The sequence below is a fragment of the Dipodomys merriami genome, unplaced genomic scaffold (genome assembly GCF_024711535.1).
Source record: "Dipodomys merriami isolate MVZ:Mamm:240054 unplaced genomic scaffold, mDipMer1.0.p SCAF_2195, whole genome shotgun sequence".
Lineage (NCBI taxonomy): Eukaryota > Metazoa > Chordata > Mammalia > Rodentia > Heteromyidae > Dipodomys > Dipodomys merriami.
The window spans coordinates 35,118-58,919 of NW_027203599.1; the positions used below are offsets into that span (position 1 = coordinate 35,118).

Here is a 23,802-nt window from a genome sequence, read left to right on the forward strand (position 1 = left end):
CCCAGTCTGTAAGAACCTGATCTCCAATTAACCACCAAATGGCTGGATGTAGAGCTGTGATTCAAGTGGTAGAGCACTAGTCCTGACCAAAATAGTTGAGGGACAGTGCCCAAGGTCTGAGATTAATCTCTAAGACCAACATACCCACACACACACACACACACACACACACACACACACACACACACACACACACACACACACACACACACACACACACAAACACATAAACACACACACACACACACACCAAAAAACTGGATTGAGCCTAACATGGTAGGGGTGTTCCTATAGTCCCAGGTGCACAAAAAGCTGAGAAACTAGAAATAATTGAGACCTTGTACTAAAATGAACAGCAAACAAAAGGCATTAGTTGTTCCCCACCTCAGCTGGAGGGCCCCTATGGTAATAGTTTAGATAAAAGAATGATCTCTGTCTAGTTCAGCACAGATACTACACAGTGAGTAAATAAGTCTTTAGATGATTACACATAGGGCTTTCAGTCATCACAGTGTGTATCAGCCAGCATTAGTGATCCAGAACCTCAAACGCTCCATTATGTACATCTATGCTGACAAAGCTTTCAGATGATGTAGCCCAGAAAATATCTGATAGCCATTGTCTAGAAACTCACTAAAGTATTAAATAATACCTGTCTTGAATTTCTGATTCATAAAATTATGAGCAAATAGTTGTTTTAAACTGCTAGGATTTGGGTAATTTGTTACATGGCAGAAGCCAGGTGAAGGGAAGTGATAGGGTAGAGAGGAAGGTTAACCAAGAGTTAAGTCCTAAAAGATAGTTAAGTCTTCATGTTAGCTGAGAGATGTGGTTCATTATACTACTTCACTACTTCTGTTAATACCTTAATTTTGGCTTTGTAAAACACACTGACATAACCATATTATATACAGCATATTACAATATAGTACAAAATTATAATCACCCCATTTTGTTTATAATCAAAACTATTATCAGCCTATATTAGAATGTTGCAAATTCTACCAACATTTCACAGATTTTTTCAAGTAAAAGATTTTAAAAAGGGGGATTGTCCCCCAACAAAAAATCTTCAAAGAAACAACTGTCCAATAAATAAGTGGGCTAAAGATTTAAAGAGAGATGTTAAGGGAAGATGGCGGAGGAGAAGCTGGAATCTGAACAAGCTCTCGCATAGAAAGGAGTTTTAGAGTTCCAGTGAACAGTCCTAAGCCAGAGAATCACACCAAGTGTGTCATCACAGGACAGAGAGTTAGACAAGAGAGGGGAAACCAAGGAAACGCAGCAGCTGCCGCTCCGGCGGCGGGGCCGCGGCACCAAGGAAACGCAGCAGCTGCCGCTCCGGCGGCGGCGCCGCGGCGGCGGCGACCACCGCCGCGGAGACATACCTGAGACACAGAGAGTCGGGGACGAAGGAGCCAGACGCAGCGGACGAGCAGATTCTACTCAACACCAACAAGAACCGACAAGGAGCGAACATCTTCATCCTGCTGTTTGCAGACCAGAGACGACCCAGGATCCAAGACTCGGCGTGAGTACAAGCCCGACATCCTCACTCCTCAGGGAGCAGAGGAGGGAAGGCCACCCCTCCCCCCCCAGCACCGGTGATCTGCATCTTGGATACCGACAAAGTTCGGAGGAGCTGCTAGCTCCACCTCAGGCCTTGGAATAAAATGAGTCATTTAGCAGGTCACAAGAACTTAACGGCGAAGTGACCTGCCAGACTCAGCTCCATCCAGGGAAAAGTCACCCAGCTCAGGCTCCAGCCATCGGAGTGCCTTGCTTCACTGGGTAACCAGAGCCAGAGGCTGCCCCTCCCTCTAGCAGCCTTGACAATCAATTGAAAAACAGAAACCCTGAGAATGGCTCCAGGCTGGGCGCTGTGAGCTTTATCACAAAATAGCCCCAGGGAAAAGCTACTGTATATTGAAAGGCCTCAACTCTACCCAGAACCTAGCCTCATCACCACATCCCCCTCTTTTGTGACTCTCAAAGCAGACCACCCTCCCAGAAAACTAACCTGGGAGGGGGATCTCAAAATCTTGGGTAAAGCAGAGCATTTTTCTGCCTCTTCCAACCAACCGACTTAAGAAACCAATCAAGCCACAGGACCTCAAGCTGACCAGAGACTCCAACAAGAGACTGGTTGCAGACAAAAGGGAGATACAGGATTCTTCCCACTCCTCCCCCCCCCAAAAAAAAAATCAAAAGACTTTTTTTTCTTTTTCTTTTTCTTTTTTTTTTCTTTTTCTTTCTTTTTTCTTTTTTTCTTCTTCTTCTTCTTTTCTTTTTTTTTTTGCTTGTTTTTTGTTTTTTGTTACCATATATATATATATATATATATATATAAATTTTTTTCCCTTCTAAAACTTTTATTAATCTTTAATCTTTGCCTCTTCTGAAAAAATAATTGTTTTCCAGTAACCTTTTTTTTTTTCTCATCTTATAATTTTTATTTTAGGAATACGTGAATAAGAGTTTTCCTTTCTTTTCTTGTCTTCTTTCTCTTTTTCTTTCTTTCTTAATTATCTTTTTGTTTTTTATCTAGCTCTACTGAACTTCTGATATATTCTTCTCCCGTTCCCATCCTTAAAGCTTTTCACAACTCCTCTATGTCCCTCCTCTTCTCTGAACATATTCACATTCCTCTCTAAATAGACGGTCTTTTAACCTCTATAATAACATTAATTTTTACATTTCTATTCTTTTTCTAGTCTCTCTTTATTCCCCTTTCCGTCTCTTCTTTTTCTCTCTCTCTCTACTTGCATCCTACCCAACTCATTTCCTGCACTGTGATTAGGACATAGTTAACTCTCCCTGTGCCTCCCCACACCAATCTATTCCTATTTTTTACCCACATCTCTCCCTAATCCTAATAATTTCTGGTTTTCCAAATTCTTTTCTGCGGTTCGAAGTCCTTTAACATATAGTCGTTTGATGTTGAATAGATGTATCTGTTGAACTAGATTGTATCTGTAGACTATTGACTGTACAAATGCAAACTTTGGTTGATGGTTGCCTTAAGATAGTGTTCTAGCACAAAACTGGTGCAATCTTTATCTCAAATGGGCCGAGTAAGCCGGAAAAACACAAGAAAAATGGCAAATTCGGGTATCTCAATTCCCAACCTTGATAATCAGGGATTAGAACAGATAAAGAATAATCCAGAGGAGAGTTCCCAAATAGCTCTACAAACACTAAGAGCAAACATGATAAATGAGAAGTTTGACAATGTACAAAGGACTCTGTATGAGCGTGATAGGGAGAGAGAGGAGGCATCCCAGAAGATTATACAGGAATATCATAAGCGTGAGGAAGCTTCTCAAAAACTGATACAGGATTTGCGTGAACAACTTGAGAATACTCAAAGAGAAAGGGAGGAATGGCGTGAGCAGGCAGAGAACACTCAAAGAGAACTGCAGGAATCCCACAGAAGGGAGGAAACTAATCAAAGAGTAATTCACGAATTAAGAGACCAGGTAGAGAATACACAAAGATCACTAAAGACATTCATGGAATCCATTAACAAAGAGCTGAAGGAAGTCAGGGAGACCACAAAGGGAATGCTGAATGGAACCCAACAGAAGGAATGGGAGTCCAAAGAAACCATAACCAATCAACTAAGTGATTTGAGAACAAACACTGAACACCAAATTAAGGAAGTAAAGAAATTCATACAAGACCTAAAACAGAGCTTCAACAAAGAACTTGAAGCCATCAAAGCTGACCAATTAGAAGGAAAAGAGATAAAAAACAAAGTAGAGAGTCTTGACAACAGGTTAGACCATGCACAAGATCGAATCTCAGGGATTGAAGACAGCCTAGATATTATAGAGAAAGAACATACAACCATCCAAGACAAGTCCAAGAAATATGATAGGTCTATCCAACACCTGGAAGACACCATCAGGAGGCCCAATCTAAGGATAATGGGTGTAGAGGAGCACCTAGAAACAGAAGTTAATGGTCTAGGAAATTTGTTTAACAGGATCCTAGCAGAGAACTTCCCAAACATACAAAAAGAGAGGCCTATTCAGATACAAGAAGCTTTTAGAACCCCAAATAGACCAGACCAGAATAGGACATCCCACCGTCACATTATAATCCACACAGGATCAACCCAGACCAAGGAAAAGATCCTTAAAGCTGTCAAGGAGAAAAGGTTAATCACCTATAAAGGGAAACGAATTAGAATTACCTCAGATTTCTCAGCAGAGACAATCAAAGCAAGAAGAGCCTGGAATGACGTATGCCATGCCCTAAAAACAAACAACTATCAACCAAGAATACTGTACCCAGCTAAACTCTCCTTCATAACTGAAGGCCAAATAAAAACCTTCCATAGCAAAGAAAAATTGAAACAATACATCTCCACCAAACCAGCCCTGCAAAAGATTCTTAAAGATGTCCTACACATAGAAAACCAACAAGAACGCAACAAAGGCCAAGAAACTGCACCCAAACTGAGAATCCAAGAACCTTAGGAAGAACCCAGATTTCACAGCCCCCAAGAAGGTGGATAACATGGCAGGAACTCCCAAATACCTCTCAGTCCTATCTCTTCACGTTAACGGACTGAACTCTCCAATTAAGCGACATAGACTGTCTAGTTGGATTAAAAAACAAGACCCTTCTATCTGCTGCCTGCAGGAGTCACATCTTGCCCGTAAAAACAAACACATTTTCAAGGTTAAAGGCTGGAACAAAATCTACCAAGCAAACGGCCCTCATAAACAGGCGGGAGTTGCAATCCTAATATCAGATAAAATAGACTTCAAATTAAAATTCGTGAGAAGAGATAAAGAAGGTCGCTACATACTAATTAAAGGATCTCTCCTTCAGGAGGATATTACAATTCTAAATATCTATTCGCCAAACAATGGAGCACCCAAATTTATCAAAGAAACACTACTTTCCCTCAAATCCAATATAGATCCAAAGACATTAATTGTTGGGGATTTTAACACACCACTCTCCCCACTAGATAGATCAACTCGGCAAAAACTCAACAGAGAAACCGCAGATCTAAACAGCTGCATAGATCAACTAGACTTAACAGACATTTACCGAACATTTCACCCAGCAGCATCAGAATACACGTTCTTCTCAGCAGCACATGGAACGTTTTCTAAAATAGATCACATTTTAGGCCACAAAGCAAACTTGTCTAAATTCAGAAACATTGAAGTTATACCTTGCATTCTCTCTGACCACAAGGGAATAAAATTAGAACTCAACACCAAAAGCCACCAAAGAAAGTCCGGTATCACATGGAGGCTGATCAACACACAGCTGAATCATGAGTGGGTCATGGAAGAGATTAGAAAGGAAATTCAAATGTTCATGCTATTCAACAAAAATGAACACACAAATTACCAGCTCCTCTGGGACACAGCAAAGGCAGTACTCAGAGGCAAGTTTATAGCTCTGAGCTCCTACATCAACAAATTGGAGAGATCGGAAACTAACAATTTAATGACACATCTAAACCTCCTTGAAAAAGAGCAGCAAGATAAACCCCAATCCAGTAGACGGAAAGAAATAATCAAAATTAAATCAGAATTAAATGAATTAGAATCCAAAAAAACTATAGAAAGAATCAACAAAACAAAGAGTTGGTTCTTCGAAAAACTTAACAAAATTGATAGACCCTTAGCAAACCTTATCAGAAAAAGGAGAGAACACACCCAAATTAATAAACTCAGAGATGAGAATGGAAACATCACCACGGAAACAACCAAGATTCAGAACATTATAAGGGAATACTTCTCAAAACTTTATGCTAATAAGTTTGAGAACTTGACAGAAATGGACCTTTTCCTAGCAAATATTGACATGCCAAAACTAAACCAAGATGAGTTAAACCAGCTTAACAGGCCCATATCAAGCATTGAAATAGAAACAGCAATAAGAGACCTCCCAGCTAAGAAAAGTCCAGGACCAGATGGTTTTACAGCGGAATTTTACAAGGCCTTCAAAGCAGAGCTCACACCAATACTCCTCCAACTCTTCAATGAAATTGAAAGAGAAAGCTCACTACCGAACACATTCTATGAAGCCATCATAACCCTCATCCCAAAACCAGGCAGGGACTCATCAAAGAAAGAGAACTATAGATCCATTTCTTTGATGAACATTGATGCAAAACTTCTCAACAAAATTTTGGCCAATCGACTTCAACAATTCATCCAAAAAATCATACACCATGATCAAACAGGATTCATTTCAGGGATGCAAAGCTGGTTCAATATATGCAAATCAATTAATATTATTCATCACATCAACAGGAGCAAGAATAAGAACCACATGGTTATCTCAATAGATGCAGAAAAAGCATTTGACAAGATCCAACACCCCTTTATGATGAAGGTTCTGGAAAAATTAGGAATCCATGGAACATTCCTCAATACAATAAAGGCTGTATATGACAAACCTACAGCCAGCATTATACTCAATGGTGAAAAACTAAAGCCATTTCCTCTTAACTCAGGAACAAGACAAGGATGCCCACTCTCTCCACTTCTCTTCAATCTAGTATTAGAATGCCTAGCTACAGCAATAAGACAAGATGCAGACATAAAGGGGATCCAAATAGGGAAAGAAGAAATAAAACTCTCCCTCTTTGCATATGACATGATCTTGTATTTAAAGAATCCCATAGACTCCACTCCCAAATTACTCAAGCTGATTCAAAACTTTGGCAAAGTAGCAGGTTATAAAATTAACCCCCCAAAATCAATGGCTTTTCTATATGCCAACAATGAGAAAAGTGTGGCTGAAATTAGGAAAGCAACTCCATTTGTAATAGCCCCACAAAAAATAAAATACCTAGGAATTAACTTAACCAAAGAAGTGAAGGACCTCTATGATGAAAACTTTAAAATCTTGAAAAAGGAAATCAACACAGAACTTAAAAAATGGCAAAACCTCCCATGCTCCTGGATTGGCAAGATTAACATCGTGAAAATGGCAATACTTCCCAAGGCTATCTACAAATTCAATGCGATACCTATCAAAATTACACCCTCATTCTTCAAGGAAATAGAGGAGGCAATCCAAAAATTCATATGGAACAATAAAAGACCCCGAATAGCAAAAACGCTCCTCAACGGAAAGAACACTGCTGGAGGAATATCAATACCAAATTTCAAACTCTACTATAAAGCCATAGTAATCAAAACAGCTTGGTATTGGCATAAGAACAGACCTCAGGACCAATGGAATAGAATTGAAAACCCAGAAATGAACCTACAGACCTATAGCCATCTAATCTTCGATAAGGAAGCTAAAACAATAGAATGGAAGAAAGACAGCCTCTTCAGTAAATGGTGCTGGCAAAATTGGTTAACTACATGTAGAAAACTAAAGCTAGATCCTTATATATCACCCTGCACCAGAATCAACTCCAAATGGATCAAAGACCTTGAACTCAAAGCAGACACTCTGAAAACATTACAGGATGGAATAGGAGAAACCTTAGGTCTCCTTGGCTCAGGCCGAAATTTTCTGAATAGAGACCCGGAAGCACAACAAATCAAAGAAAGATTGGACAAATGGGATTGTATACGGTTGCAGAGCTTCTGCAGGGCAAATGACATAGCTAGCAAGATCAATAGAAAGCCCACCGTTTGGGAGAAGATCTTTACTAGCCATACAACGGACAAGGGTCTCATATCTAAAATATACTTGGAACTCAAAAAATTAAACCACCCAACAACAAATCCTCAAAGAAACAACTGCCCAATAAATAAGTGGGCGAAAGACTTAAAGAGAAGCTTCTCTGAAGAAGAAACAAGGATGGCCAATAGACACATGAAGAAATGTTCAACATCCCTAGCCATAAAAGAAATGCAAATCAAAACAACATTGAGATATCACCTCACTCCAGTTAGAACAGCAAAAATCAAGAACTCTAACAACAACAGATGCTGGAGGGGATGTGGACAGAAAGGAACCTTACTTCATTGTTGGTGGGAATGTAAACTTGTTCAACCACTTTGGAAAGCAGTATGGAGGTTCCTCAAAAGACTTCACATAGATCTCCCCTATGATCCAGCAATCCCACTTTTGGGCATTTACCCAAATGTTTACAAACAAGACCACACTAAAGCTACCAGCACAACTATGTTTATTGCAGCATTATTTACCATAGCTAAGTTATGGAACCAACCCAGATGCCCCTCAGTAGATGAATGGATCAAGAAAATGTGGTATATATACACAATGGAATTCTATGCCTCCATCAGAAAGAATGACATTTCCCCATTTGTTAGGAAATTGAAAGGTTTGGAAAAAATTATATTAAGTGAAGTAAGCCAGGCCCAAAGAAGCATAGGTCCCATGGTTTCCCTTATTTGCAATATCTAGTATAGGTATGAGTCAAGCGGAAAAGGTCAGATAATGTGATGTTAGGAAAATGAACCCTTAAATATGTATTTTAATGTTTTCGTTTCTTTCATGCATGTGTTTCTAACGCATTTATAAGATTATTTCTTTGTTGCTTTGTATGTCCCTCCCCCACAGTGTAACCCCCGCTTTCACTATATTTGATGTCAGTATAACATGTGGAGGAGATGGGGACAAACAAGTCGTTTAAGGATTCAGGTGGACCTGTTGCAACAATGAGAAGTACAAAATGTCATGTCAAAACCAGCTTTACAATGTCGGTGTGGGGGGGAGGGGGGTATAATTGGGTGGGGGGAGGGGGGTATAATTGGGTGGGGGGAGGGGGGAGGCGGGGAAGGGAGGTGAAGGGTAAACAAAGGAGGAGGCTGCAATGCTTGGTAAGAAATGTATGCATTATCCTGCCCATGTAATTGTAGCCCCTCTGTACAGTATGTTCTCAAATAAAATAAAATAAAAATAAAAATAAAAAGAGAAGAAACAGGAACTAAGTGACATAGGGTTGACTGTATTGGTTTATAGAATATGCAAAGTGAGAACTTCACATAAACAGAGGAAAGAGTTTCCATCCAGATATATCTTTGTCAGCTGGAGACTTGACAGGTTAAGATAAACTTAACAGATCAATGTCTCTTCATCCTAATTGGAACTGAAAAAAAACCCAGTAATAAATGTTTACCTATCTACCAGGTCAGCACAGGCTACACACAGGAACTCAGAGTCGCCTATATCATAAAACAGTGAAAAAGCTATTTACTACAGTTTGGGGAGGTCCTTTATCAATTTTATGCTATTCTAGTAATGGCTTAATCTTTTAGCTTTGCATAAAAGATTTAAAACTGCCTTTTGAATGACCATCTATTTCACAAAGATTCCAGAGTTTAAACTTTTCACCTCTGGCTGCACAGAATGAATCAGTAGTACCTGAAATTTACTAACCACTTATAAACTAGGTATATGGAATGAAAGGGTACAGAATGTAATGCAACACAGGCAGGTTTCAGCAGCTCAGCGTGACATTTAGCCAGTGATACAAATTAAACAGCTAGGTGACATGGAAAGACCTAAACGAATCTAGCAAGGTGCTTATTCTTAAACCAAACAGAAGGAAGTTTGTCAGGTGAACGAACACAGCAACACTGTTATTTCAGAGGTCAGAAGGCTTGCTGTCCAAGCACCAGCTATGTCTGTACTTTCTAACATGCTTAATGCATGATACACACCACTATGTGCACAAGTACACACACTTACACACACACACATTGAAAAACCAGTTGCTTTCATTCTAGTAATTTTTATCTTTAGATGTTCTCTCACTTATTCAGAGTATTCTGAACTGTAAGAGACTTGAAAGCTACTATATTATCTAACAGAAGAAAGAAGAAAACTAAATTCCCATATCTTGGTTCTTTCACTATATTCTCAGAAGGGGATTTCGATATATATAAACATAAACTGCAGACTGTGAGTGTCCTGTAAATGTACAAGTCATTTTTACTTTCTTTCTTTTTTTTTTGGTCGGTCGTGGGGCTTGAACTCTGGGCCTGGGCATTGTCCCTCAGCTCTTCAGCTCAAGGATAGCACTCTACCACTTGAGCTACAGCACCACTTCCATATATATACATACATATACATATACATGTATACATATACAACATATGCATGTATATACATGTTATATATTATGTATGTATATCTACATATATGTTGCATGTGTTATATACATGTATATATGTTATACATACATGGATATATGTTATATACATATATACATGCATGCATAAACGTGTGTATATGTGCATACATACATAAACATGTGTGTATATACACATATATACATGTATACACACATATATACATATACATATATTCATACATCTATATCTTCTCCTGAAGTTGCTTTTTAATCAAAAAAAATGTTTAGACTTCAATTTTGTTAATTTTTTTGAAGAACCAACTCTTTGTTTTGTTGATTCTTTCTATAGTTTTTTTGGATTCTAATTCATTTAATTCTAATTTAATTTTAATTATTTCTTTCTGTCTACTGGATTGGGGATTATCTTGCTGCTCTTTTTCAAGGAGGTTCAGATGTCTCATTAAATTGTTGGTTTCAGATCTCTCCAATTTGTTGATGTAGGAACTCAGAGCTATAAACTTGCCTCTGAGTACTGCCTTTCCTGTGTCCCAGAAGAGCTGGTAATTTGTGTGCTCATTTTTGTTGAATAGCATTAACCTGTGAATTTCCTTTCTAATCTCTTCCATGACCCACTCATGATTCAGCAGTGTGTTGTTCAACATCCATGTGTTACCGGACTTTCTTTGGTGGCTTTTGGTGTTGAGTTCTAATTTTATTCCCTTGTGGTCTGAGAGAATGCAAGGAATAACTTCAATGTTTCTGAATTTAGACAAGTTTGCTTTGTAGCCTAAAATGTGGTCTATTTTAGAAAACGTTCCATGTGCTGCTGAGAAAAACGTGTATTCTGATGCGGTTGGGTGAAATATTTGTTAGATGTCTGTTAAATCTAGTTGATCTATGCAGTTGTTTAGATCTGTGGTTTCTCTGTTGAGTGTTTGCCAAGTTGATCTATCTAGTGAGGAGAGTGGTGTGTTAAAATCCCCAACAATTAATGTCTTTGGATCTATGTGGGATTTGAGGGAAAGTAGTGTTTCTTGGATAAATTTGGGTGCTCCGTTGTTTGGCATATAGATATTTAAAATTGTAATATCCTCCTGAAGGAGAGATCCCTTAATTAGTATGTGGCAACCTTCTTTATCTCTTCTCACAAATTTTAATTTTAAGTCTATTTTATCTGATATTAGGATTGCAACTCCCGCCTGTTTATGGGGGCCGTTTGCTTGGTAGATTTTTCTCCAGCCTTTAACATTGAAAATGTGTTTGTTTTTATGGGCAAGATGTGACTCCTGAAGGCAGCAGATAGAAGGATCTTGTTTTTTAATCCAACTAGACAGTCTATGTCACTTAATTGGATCGTTAAGTCTGTTAATGTTGATAGATAGGACTGAGAGGTATTTGGGAGTTCCTGCCATGTTATCCACCTTCTTGGGGGCTGCAAAAACTGGGTTCTTCCTATGGTTCTTGGATTCTCAGTTTGGGTGCAGTGTCTTGGCCTTTTTTGTGGTCTTGCTGGTTTTCTCCTCACTCCAGTTAAAATGGCAAAAATCAAGAACTCTAACAACAACAGATGCTAGAGGGGATGTGGACAGAAGCGAACCATACTGCATTGTTGGTGGGAGTGTAAGCTTGTTCAACCACTTTGAAAAGCAGTATGGAGGTTCCTCAAAAGACTTCACATAGAGCTCCCCTATGACCCAGCAATCCCACATTTGGGCATTTACCCAAATGCTCACAAACAAGACCACACTAAAGCTACCAGCACAACTATGTTTATTGCAACATTATTTACCATAGCTAAGATATGGAACCAACCCAGATGCCCCTCAGCAGAGGAATGGATCAAGAAAATGTGGTATATATACACAATGGAATTCTATGCCTCCATCGGAAAGAATGGCATTGCCCCATTTGTTAGGAAATGGAAAGACTTGGAAAAAACTTATATTAAGTGAAGTAAGCCAAGCCCAAAAAAACATAGGTCCCATGGTTTCCCTTATTTGTAATATCTAGTATATGTATGAGTGAAGCAGAAAAGGTCAGATAATATGATGTGAGGAAAATGAACCCTTAGATATGTATTTTAATGTTTTTTTCTTTCATCCATTTGTTTCTAATGCATATATAAGATTATTTCTTTGTTGCTTTGTATGTCCCTCCCCCACAGTATAAACCCTGCTTTCACTGTATTTGATGTCGGTATAGTTTGTGGAGGGGAAGGGGAAAAACAAGTTGTTTAAATAAGGATACAGGTGGACCTGTTGCAACAATGAGAAGTACAAGTCGTCATGTAGAAAACGAACTTTACAACTTGGGGGGGGGAGAATTGGGGGGAGAGAGAGGATGGGTATGGATGGGAAAGGTAAACAAAGGAGGAGGCTACAATGATTGATAAGAAATGTACTCACTATCTTACCCATGTAATTGTAACCCCTCTGTACAGTATTTTCACAATAAAAAAATTAAAAAAAAATTTGGACTTCAAAGATTGCAGAGGCGCACCTAGGAGCTAACTGAGATATCATGAAGAAACCAGTTTTAGTGTTCCAGTGAAAAATCCAAGGCTCAGAGTCACCCAAGTGAGCCATCATAGTACAGAGAGTTTGGCCAGAGAGGAAAATTTCAGGCAGCCTGTTTAAGGAGGCAGATTTGAGCATACACCAGTGACCGAGGTGGCAGTGGCTGTGGCTGCCAACATAACAGTAGACCGAGCCTGAGGAAAAGGTGACAGAAACAGAGTGCAAGCAGCTTCTATTCACTACCAGTCTGAATTTACCAGGAGCAAAAATCTTCATCCTGCTGACCACAGATGGACGCAGATCACAGATAGCCTGAAAAACCAAGGGAAGGTAAGTACCCAAAAAGGCATTCCCATTCCTTCTCACAAAACAGAGTTTGGAAGGTAGCTCTTCCCCTATCATCCCAGAAGAATGTCATCTTTCATATTGGCAAAGACGGAGCCAGGGCAGCCAGTAGATACCTCAGGCCTTAGAATTAGACACTGCTGAGCCATTCAACAGTGCAAAGCAACCCAACCACTGGCACTCAGCTCCATACTGGGGAAAGTTGACCTTTCCAGATGGGGGAAGGACCATCCAAGGCAGGGCAACTTTCTTCACAGAGTAAACAGAGCCAGAGGTGGCCCCACCCTCTGCGGCATGGCAGCAGCAGCTCTCCATGCTGCAGGATGTTAAAAATAAATAAATTCAAAACTGGAGAGTAAGAGAAAAGTCCAGGACTAGATGCATTCACAGCTGAATTCTACAAGGCCTTTGAAGCAGAACTCAATTGATACTACTCCAACTCTTCAATGCAAATGAAAGTTCACTACTAATCTCATTCTAGGAAGCCTGCACAACCCTCATCCTCAAAACAGACAGGGAATCATCAAAGAAACAGAACTCAAGACCCATTTCTCAGATGACCATTAATGCAAAACTACAAAATCCTGGCCAATCAACTTCAACAATTCATCAAAAAAATCATACACTATGATCAAACAGGATTCATTCCATGGATGCAAAGTTGGTTCAATATACACAAAACAATAAATGTAATACATCACATCAACAGGAGCAAGGATAAGAATTACATAGTAATCTCAATAGATGCAGAAAAAAGATTTGACAAGATCCAACACCACTTTATTAAGAAAGCTCTGCAGAAACTAGGAATCCATGGAATGAACATTCCTCAATATAAGAAAAGCTGTGTATGACAAACTTACATTATAACTTATACTATAACTAGTATTATACTTAATGGCAAAAGTAAAGCCATTTCCTCAAATTTCAGGAAGGAGACAGATTGTCCACTCTCTCCATTCCTCTTCAGTATAATATTAGAATACCTAGCTAGAACAATAAAACAAGATGCAAACTTTAAGGGGATCTAAATAGAAAAACTCTTCCTCTTAGTAGATGACATGATCTTGTATTTAAATAATCCCCTAGACTCCACCCTCAAGTTATTCGAGCTGATCTGAAACTTTGGCAAAATGGAAAGGTATATAAATTAACCCTCAAAATTCCGTGGCTTTTCTGTATGCCAACAATGAGAGTAACCCTATATCCTCAAATAGTTATACTTTCTTTCTGTTAAAGCAATCAAACTCCTCTCATTGCTCTTTTGGAAACATGTATATATTTCCGTAGTCAGTCTACCATGAACACTACAAGTTACTTCTACTGAATTATAACTCTCTACATACGGAGCAATATTTTTCCATCTCTCCATTCCCATTCCTAACTTCTATTTCTTATAAAATCACTGTTCTATTCTCAATTTCTGAACATTTAAGTCCTACCACGAGTGAGATTATGCAGCATTTGCTTTTTTGTTCTTGCCTTACCTCACTTAACATGATTTCCAAAGGTCACAGTAATGTCAGCATCAAAGGCCAACACTGTTCCAACCACAATAGAAAACAGTTCTATTCGACGTTCTAAGTAGGTGAGTGACTAGTGTCCCTCCATAGAAAACAGTCACAGCTTCTGGTTCTAAACCTTTGAAAGGCAACTGTAGCCAGAGAATAGGATGAATTAAGCAGTTAATAAAATTTAAAATCCCTACCTAAGTCCTAAGTAACATATTAACCTCAGATTCCTAATTAGAAAATGCATGGCTTGCAATAAAAGCATTTGCTATTAATGAATGTAAATTAATGCAACCAGTTTAATAATGTTTAACTATTGAAACTAATATTGAAACATTTGTTTGCCCTCTTTCTTCACAAGTTAATAAAAAACCAAGTAAATTAGAGCACTGTGACATATCTCAATTGAAGAAAGAAAATCCTTCCTTTTAGAATGACGGATTAATGAAACGAATTAAAATCAACCTCAAAGAAATTATGAGTGAAGGGGCTGGGAAGGTGGCTCAGTGGTAGAGCACTTGCCTTGCATTCATGAGGCCCTGTGTTCGATTCCTCAGCACCACATAAGCAAAAAGAAAAAAGCCGGAAGTGGCACTGTGGCTCAAGTGGTAGAGCAGTAGCCTTGAGCTGAAGAGTTGAGGGACAGCGTCCAGGCCCAGAGTTCAGGTCCCATGACCGGACCCTCTCCTCCCCCCCAAAAGAAATTATGAGTGAAAACTATTGTCTACACTACTCTAGAAGACAAAGCCAATTTCAGTGTAGAACTTTTCTGGCATACAAGAAATTCTTACAGTCTCACTGAATTATTTCACTACTATAATATCCTAGGTGTTACATATAGAAGGCACATAGGATGCGTATACAAATAAGAGATGGTGTTAATAGTCCTGTAGTTAGACTTTTCTTCATGTATCCCATTTCAAACACATCTATCCTCAAAACCTTACCCATGGCTGCACATTGGTGGATATCCATAAAGTAGGCAAATAGCTCTCAAGAAAATTCCACAGCAAGGTCAGACTATGCTCAAGAAAACTCTTAAAACTCATTTTAATAATATTTTGTTTCATTTCTCCTCAGTACTATTTCCAAGTTCCTTCCAAAATTTTCCCTTGTCCTTTGATTGTCACCTAATTAAAACTATTAGTTAATGCACCTAATTCTACGTTTACGAGCCTATAATCATAAATTTAGAAGAGATGTTATAGATGTTCAATACATTTTCCTAAAATTGAACTACACACTATGGAAGCAATAATATCAGGGAAATCTCTAATCTTTTGCCAACCTAATTACTTCCTCAATGTTCTAGTGTCAGACTATTTTGAAAGAGCTATATAATCCATTCCCTGAGAGCTTCTATCTACTGATTGAATCTTGCCATTTGAAGCATATATCGTGTTCTATAACTTTGTTTTCCTAGAGTTTCAGAAAACATAAAATTTTAGCTTCGTTTCCTATAGCACAATAGGAAATTTCTTCCTATCTTGATTTCATTCCTCTGAATATTCTGAGACAACCTTATACTTCTTCACTAAAAGCTATTGTTGGGTTGAACCTGATGCCATCCCTTTCACCTATTAGACTCATTTTTGTAACTTGAGTGCACATTTACTGTATGGGTAAGCCCAGGATATTTTTGATACTTGGTGCTAAGTAAAATTATTCTGCTCCACAGTGAGTGAGATAGTTAACAGTTCTAAATAGAGAATATAACATTTACCTCTACAAAATTTAGTCATTTCATCCTGTTCAAATTTCTTGAAATTCAAATTCCGTAATCCAGCATTAAAAATATAAGTAAGTCACTATTTAAACTTACGGAGTTAGATTTGCATAAATAGGTAAAACATTCGTGTGTGTGTGTGTGTGTGTGTGTGTGTGTGTGTGTGTGTGTTTTAGAAAACATTGGTTTTCTGTGGTTTTTGCCTTTTCTAAAAGTCCATTATATATGTCTAAAAATACTATTTTTAAAAATACAATAATAAGTAGCTTTCAACTGCTATGGATCTTAATATTAAGACTCTATTAGCCTTTGAAATTCTAAATTTAGTCACATATTGTTAATCTAACAAAACTATGTACACCTTCTTTGGAATTAATCTATGAATTAGCAGAGTATGTCAACATATATAGAAATAAAATTAGTTCTATTATTAACTTCATCATGTAAATCATATTAATGATTACAATGTCATGTTCAATTTCAGAAGACACATATGATTTTTGGTAAGATTCTAGAAGTCGTTGATAAATACTCAACAACCAGCATAAAGTCTTCATGCTCTGTGCCAAGCAAGTAAGGTCTAGTTAAAGTGTGATGGGAAGAGTCAGAGTACAATATATCCTAAAGCCATCCACAGCAATTCAGAGCCAGTAAGTCCCCCAAGATTATTCATTTTTTTTGGTGGGGGGAATCCGGTCATGGGGCCTGAACTCTAGGCCTGGGCACGGTCCCTCAGCTCTTCAGCTCAAAGCTAGCACTCTACCACTTGAGCCACAGCGCCACTTCTGTCTTTTTTCTTTTTGCTTATGTAGTGCTGAGGAATCGAACCCAGGGCCTCATGCATGCAAGGCAAGTGCTCTACCACTGAGCCACCTTCCCAGCCCAAGAATATTCATTTTTTATGTCTTAAAAATAACCTGAATTTCAATGGCTTTGCAGTATCCCACTGTATTTGATTTCAACTAGAATTTATGCCTGAAAACTCTTAACTTCTAATGTTAAAACATGTTAGTTTTATGTACCCAAACATTTTCTTAGTGCTCCAAATGAGGAGTTCTGGTCCTCTGACCTACCCCATGAAAAACATTGTGTGGTCAAATAAGCAGAAAATCTATTCCTTTTGGGTATCTATAATCCTCTTTGTCTATAATCCTCATTAGCTTTCTGTTTAAGATGGGTAGAACATTCCTTAACTCACCTAACCATATTAACTTTCCACAGGCTACCCTCAACATTTATTAACATTTCACTGACCTACAGAAACGTGGGGAAATTTTTACTTCTTTTCTTTAGTTATACATTTATCCCAGTAATATTCCATAGAGCTTTGTATTTCGTATTTTAAATTTGTCCAGATTTGTGAAGAAATCCCTCCTATTCCTTTAAGACCCTCTAAAGGTTAGATGCACATACTATTTCTTTTCTAAAAGAAGTTGGCAATATAGGTGGGAAAAAGAAAGTTTAGTGATAATCCTTATCATCTGAGACACTGAAGATCTTTAATTACTTGGATCTTTCTAACATATTCAGAGAGACTCAGAAAAGACATCAAAACGAAGAGGAGTCACCAATACTTTCTGGAAGTCCCTTAAAAGCACTAAAACCCTCATTTCTGTTTGGCTAAGAAAAATTCCCTTTCTCATTACCTAAAATGCTTGACCAACCTTACCTCTCTGAAATGAGGTTCCCCCCCCCCTTTTATTAAAAAAAAAACAGTCTGTTACAGATTATTTTGTTTTATTATTTGTAGTTTTTTCCTAGCTGTTCTGAAAGAAAAGGAATTTCTAAAACCATAGAGAGCTAATGCTATTTTTTCAGAAGTACACAGCAAAGAAAAATGAGTTTATAAATAAAAAAAATGTTTTGACAGGACATGTAACTTCAAATTCCAGACTTGTTTAGAGCTTGTACAAAGTTTTTGATAGACTGATAGAATCAAAAGATGGTAAAATTCTTTAAATGACTCTATGTGTGAAAGGATCCATTTGAGAAAATAATCATAGGTTAGCTGAAGAGGGGGGGAAGGAACAAATATCGAGAGTTCTTTTGGACTTTACCCTGAAGCAAGCCAAGTAAAACGAAATGTTTAATGAAATCTGTCTAAATCCAACCAACACATGCAGAAAAATGCCAAGAGGTCACTCACCCGGAGATACTACTAATGGTGGGACAAGTAAAGCAAAGGATGGACTTAATTCTGGGGTGATTTGAATCATAGCCACAATTAAAGCTTCAGTACCATGTCAAATACATTTCAACACTTTAAAATCCTTTGCTTGCATAAAGGTTTTCAAGTCAACTAATGACTAATGACTACGTGGAACAAAAGCAATGTATGAGAATTGCAATTATCACCACAACAAAGGAAAGAAAGCATAGGTGATATTAATGACCCACTGTACAGAACTCACATTAATTTATCTCCATGAGTAAATGAAATAACTCCTTAAATGTGACTCCCTGCCAACATTCAAGCTCAATGCAATCGATCTTTCACACTGTAACCAGGGGAACCTTACAAACCTCATCATGGTTATTTCCCTACCTAAATAATGTCACTAGCATCCTGCTTCTCCAGAACTAAACTACAAATCACTGGTTTAACCTGAAAATCCTTCCCAGTTTCCCTTTGTCCCACCCTCTTCAGCTACATCATTTGCCCTAACTTCTCCATCCTCACCCCATTTCCACAATTTATCCAGAGCTCCACACATAATACACTTCTTAAATTTTTCATACCTGAACCATTTCATCAGCTTTCTCTCTTCTTGGATTGCCTTCCCTTCATTGCATCCCTTAGGAAATGATCTGTTGATCAAATTTATGTTCAAAGATCATTATCTCTTTAGAGGTCTTCTTTGCTCCCCTAGGTCAAATTAATGTTGATCTTCTTGTACCCACAGGAACCCCTTACAATAGATAATAAATTCTAACACATTAACATTATTAAGAAATGATTTTCTAGACATAGTTTTACTCAATTAAATCCTAACAATAACCTCATGAGGCTGGTACTATGATTATTATAATCAATTTTCAAATAAGACAGTCTGAGATATACAGACACTGAGTGTTCTAGATGAGGTCATTCAAGCATTCGCTGACAAACACAAATTTGGATACAGTTGGTCTGTCCCATTTAAAGATTATCCCACAGTTCCATCGCTTGAGGTTCTCCTGGGATCAAGCTAAAAAGAGAATCCAGGGCTTTGTTTGACTAGAGGTTCCATGAGGCAGGAGTCAACTTCCATAGGAAGCCTCAAAATCAGGGGGAAAAAGCAGATCCATGTTCTAAAATGGGCGATTAAGTCAAGCAAACCAAAGAGATAAGATTTCACAAGCCCTCAAATAAAGAGCAAATACAAATGTCAGAAACTGGGCTCTGAAATAAATAAAAAGTGAGAATAAGTCTGGTTCCATAAGCAGGGTAATTTCTAACTCCTTATGTCCTGAAAAATGAGTTAGGAGAAGTTCTCCCTTAGAGGAAGTAGAAATAAATCTATCCATGTGCTTCAAAGTGTCAGGAAACTATAAACTCCCCCTTCAAAGCTTCTTCACTTCCCTGTTCAGGATAGAGGAGGTCAAATTTTGAACAGCTCCTCACTGGCCTGGGCAAGGTTCTCTCCCATCTGAACAGCACATTCCCCATACAGCAAAACAAGAACCACAGTCATTTATTTATAAATCATAGACTACTCAATTTTAAGATTTCTGTGCATGATGCTGGAATTAACTTCTTGTAATTGCTAAACAAGCACTCAATACTGAGCCAAGTCCCTAGCCCTCATTTATAACTTTTATCAGCTTGCTATTTGTCTTAATTGGCACTGCATTTCAGGTCAAATTTCACCAAATTTCTTCAGCAATATCCTTGTTCCCTCTGGCACCCTATTCTGCAAATTGCATTTTTCTTCACAGATTTAGTGGAAAAGGAACACATTTTTTAGGACCCTACTCAAATGCATTTTTCTTCATGAATTGTTACTTTTTCAACTTTACTGAAAGTAAGCTGATTCTCTCAAATTCCTATACACATTCTTTGTACCAATTAAAGGTATTCTCTGTATTTTTCATGTCAATAGCCATGATTGATGATTCTATTCCCAGTGCAACTACCACTAATACTAGAATCTATCTCTTTTTTTCCTGTGCTAGAACTGAGTTTCAACTCATGGCTTGGAATTCTCAAGTTCTCAGTTGACCATACCTTCACTTCCAACATTTTTCTGATTAGTTGAAGGTAAGAATCTCACTGATTTTCCTACTCCAAACCCCTCTTGAGCAGCTAAGCTTATACATGTGAGCCCCCAGAGCCTGGGTTCACTTCTTAAGAATATGCTATGGGGGCTGGGACGGTGGCTCAGTGGTAGAGCGCTTGCCTTCCATGCATGAGGCGCTGGATTCGACTCCTAAGCACCACATAAGCAAAAAGAAAAAAGCTGGAAGTGGTGCTGTGGCTCAAATGGTAGAGCACTAGCCTTGAGCTGAAGAGCTGAGGGACAGCAATCCAGGCCCCAAGTTCAGGCCCCACAATCAGAACACCCCCCATCCCCCCAAAAAAAGAATGTGCTATGTGCCTTTACATATAGTCACTTATTCAGCAACCTGAAATGCAGTTGTTGTTTCATGTCAGTAAATAAGAATAACTTTGAAAAACTATGAAATAATCTTTTGCTGAAAAGACATATTCTTTTTTTTTGGGGGGGGGGTCCGGTCATGGGCCTGAACTCTGGGCCTGGACGCTGTCCCTTAGCTCTTCAGGTCAAGGCTAGCGCTCTACCACTTGAGCCACAGCTCCACTTCAAGCCTTTTTCTTTTTGCTTATGTGGTGCTGAGGAATTGAGCCCAAGGCCTCAAGCATGCAAGGCAAGCGCTCTACCACTGAGCCACCTTCCCAGGCCTGAAAAGTCATATTCTTATCCTTATTTTATAAACAAGAAAACTAAGATACTAAATTATTGACAATCTTGTCAAGTTGACACAGCAGTTAGCCGTAGAGATGTGAAGTGACTCCAGGCCTGATTTCTACATACAGTTATACTTACTGTGTGCTGACTCACTTTTCTTGTCTCCATGTAATAAGGCTAATATCATGTGAACATGGACTGAAAGCAGAACAAATTATAATCAGTAGAAAATGAGTCTCTCTTCTAAGCTGAGGCATTTTAGAGTACAACCCTGGAAACCACAAAAGAAAGAGCCTGGATCTAAAAAACACATTACACAATGCAGATGTGTTTTACATCAGACCTTCAGAAAGCAAAAGACAAACCAGCGATGATCCCTTAGTTCTCTAATTTGTTTTTCTTGTTGTCAATGCTGCTATAATAGAGACTCTCAAACCTAGTTTCTCAACTCTAACTCTACTCCAACTTCTCATTCAACATTTCAGAGTATTTTTCAGCTAACACAGGCAGAAGAAAGAAGAGAAGGAAATGAATACAGTAAAGGCTACTAGCTTCTTCACATGGAAATAAAACAACAGTGAAGCAATCAGATAGAATATGTGAGGAACTCATGGAGAACCTCACAAATCCTATAGTACCTCAAGTGTAATCTCAGATTCCACAAGATCATCTCAGAGTAAGAGAAGAGGACTGAATGCAAACAAGTTATGCAGTTGTCTTACTCCAACAAAAATCTTTTCTAGTCTTTCTACCTATACTACATTTACATATTAGTTTCATTTCCTGTGTATCAGGAAATCTTGTCTAACATTGGAATACAGAGACTAACATTGGAATACAGACTCTAACATTGGAATACAGGAGTCAGAATAGCTTTTAGAAACAGCACAAATTCATTCATGGACTTCTTTATTTCAGTTTCTATAATAGTAGGCATTATCCTCTCTACTGCCTTTCCTATGCATTGGTCATAATAGATACACTCTTTCCAATACTATTAAATTTAGAAATATTAAATGTGTTTTCCTCCCTCCAAGCAAATTCACCATAGCAATTTACACTACTCACAAAAACCCAAATATATACACATTAGTTAATGGCAGTATTTCTCACAATGGTGAAAAACTAGAAACCTCAGTGTTCCACACTAGTTATATTATTGTATTTTCTATAAAAGATTATTTCATAGTGTTTTTAAAGTGATTCTTCTTTACAGACATGAGACAACCACATTTCAGGCTTGTGAGTAAAATTGTAAATTACAAACATCTGTATTTTGATTCTATTTATGTGTGTGTTTGTATATATGTCTGAGGACTATTTTGTGTATGGAAATAAAGAAGGCATAAAAATCTACTTCAGAATTTTAACAGTTCTTTATTATTGATAGGTTTTGAGATGCACTTCACTTCTATACACTTCTGTGTTGCTTCTGTTTTAAATGTTCATATATCTTTGTGTATATATATATATATATATATATAAAGGATTATATATATATATATATATATATATATATATATATATATATATATATATATATATAGGATTAGAGATATAGCTTAATGACAGTGCTTATCTACCATGCTTAAGATACCAGGTTCAATATCCACTAGCACAAAAATCACAAATGTAATACAGATTCATATTGGGAAAATGTTTAAGCTGTATCTTAACTGCCACTTTCCAGCACACCAAAATTTCATTCAATGGATACACTAAGTGAAATAAACTAAGGTTAGCAATTTAGTTTACAGAGATCATTTCTACCTAGTTTCTATAATCAGAATGTTGCCTGTTATTACTCAATCTATGATGAAAATAATGAGGTTTCAAAAGTACATTCAGAGTTAATTCTTTCACTTCAGATTTCAACATTAAACCATCAAGGTAGATTCTACATATAGACCATAATTCCAATGAAATCTTGGGTAAAAATCTTGTTGCAGAATGAGTTCCTAAGTGATAATGGTTTTCTCTTTCTGACCACATTTCCAATTTATGAAGTCATAAATGTAACAGTACCAGAAATCTTACTGGCTGTCAAATAAAGAAAAAATAAGAGAGGCTCTAAACTATATTTGTTAACACACCAAGCAGTATATCAGACAAGATATTGTAAAATAAGATCTATACTTTAAGCCTCTTTTACCAGTTAAAGGATTTTTTTCAAATAAGAAAGTAATAGACAAAATACACCATCAAGTTTTCTATTTTAAAATCTAACCACCAGAATTTACCAACTAAGATTGAAAAATAGGAGAATAAACAGGAAAAGGTTCTAAAATCCTATTGGAACAATAACCTGTGATATCACGGGTTATTCCACCAGAGTATGAATGAAGTTTGATTTTAGGGCTAGCCCATCCATTAAACAGATGCTACATTAAACTTAAAGTTGCTTAATAACAAAGTATTTGTGTCATTGGCTATTCTGGTTAAATACACACTATGTTCATTATGGTTAAAACAATAAATATTAATTTGTACTTTAAGTCATAGTTCAGTTGGTTGCATAGCTATTCAGGAAAGCTCTCATTCATCTAAATGGTGACTTACAGAGACAGGATTCTTCCATATTGCAGTTTAACATTTGGAATATGTAGTTTCCAAGGTTGCCACAGAACAGATGCTGGGGAATAAAATACAGGATTTTATGGATTGAGCTGGAAATTGCATATACCATTTACAACTATGTGCTGTTGTCTAGAATTTAACCATATTATTTTACCTTGCTCCAAGAAAGGATTGAAAATAT

General features: G+C 37.6%; 2 long non-coding RNA genes across 10 annotated transcripts in view; one reads left to right on the forward strand and one right to left on the reverse strand.

The window, feature by feature from the left end:
* Positions 1–14,561, reverse strand: part of LOC138834563 (uncharacterized) — a 44,398-nt gene extending 29,837 nt beyond the window's left edge. For 6 of the 9 annotated variants that reach the window (XR_011374200.1, XR_011374192.1, XR_011374191.1 and 3 more), the window contains exon 1: positions 14,388–14,561. This is a non-coding gene — a long non-coding RNA (uncharacterized lncRNA). Of the gene's footprint in view, positions 1–1,388; positions 1,491–12,812; positions 12,868–14,387 lie in introns of all 9 variants that reach the window. The other 3 variants (XR_011374197.1, XR_011374196.1, XR_011374195.1) reach the window with 2 other exon arrangements.
* LOC138834564 (uncharacterized) lies at positions 12,634–22,281 on the forward strand. The gene is made up of 3 exons (XR_011374201.1): positions 12,634–12,885; positions 20,293–20,377; positions 21,530–22,281. It is a non-coding gene; the product is annotated as an uncharacterized lncRNA (long non-coding RNA).
* Positions 22,282–23,802: the final 1,521 nt, after the last annotated feature.